Below are 717 nucleotides of genomic sequence, written 5' to 3' on the forward strand. Positions count from 1 at the left end.
GCGGATGCAAAATGTGCGCTTATCACCCCGGCATCTTCGGCACAAGCGCACAAGATGTTATTGTTCACCTGCACCAGGTGTATCAGGAAGTGTCGTCGTCATTTCCCCAAAGGGAGACAGACAGACAGCTAGCCAGAGGAAGGGGGGAGGCGAGAGGGAGAGACAGACGGACAGAGGTAGGGAGAGACAGACAGAGGGAGAGGGAGGGAGGGACGGGAGGGAGGGAGGGAGGGAGAGACAGACAGACAGACAGACAGAGGGAGAGGGAGGGAGGGAGGGAGAGACAGAGGGAGAGGGAGGGAGGGAGGGAGGGAGAGAGAGACAGACAGACAGAGGGAGGGAGGGAGGGAGAGACAGAAGGAGGGAGGAAGAGAGGGTGAGAGGGAGAAGGGGCGGGGTCGGTGGCATTGTTTGTGTTGGGAGAGGCTTAGCTGGGTGGCTGTCTACAATTACATACCATTATTTAGACCTGTCAAGTTAGTTGTTTGTGTGTGTGTGTGTGTGTGTGTGTGTGTGTGTGTGTGTGTGTGTGTGTGTGTGTGTGTGTGTGTGTGTGTGTGTGTGGGGGGGGGGGGTGTAACATTGTCAAAAGGAAAAGCTCCCACATCCAGTCGGAGCTGCAGGTGCAGGACAACAATGGCAGTAACAAGTATCAAAAGAAGTGAAGTCTGCACACTGCATCCACTTAACTCACAGTTTATTTGTTATAGCCTAATG

This window comes from Poromitra crassiceps (genome assembly GCF_964638095.1).
Source record: "Poromitra crassiceps genome assembly, chromosome: 2".
Classification (NCBI taxonomy): Eukaryota; Metazoa; Chordata; class Actinopteri; order Beryciformes; family Melamphaidae; genus Poromitra; species Poromitra crassiceps.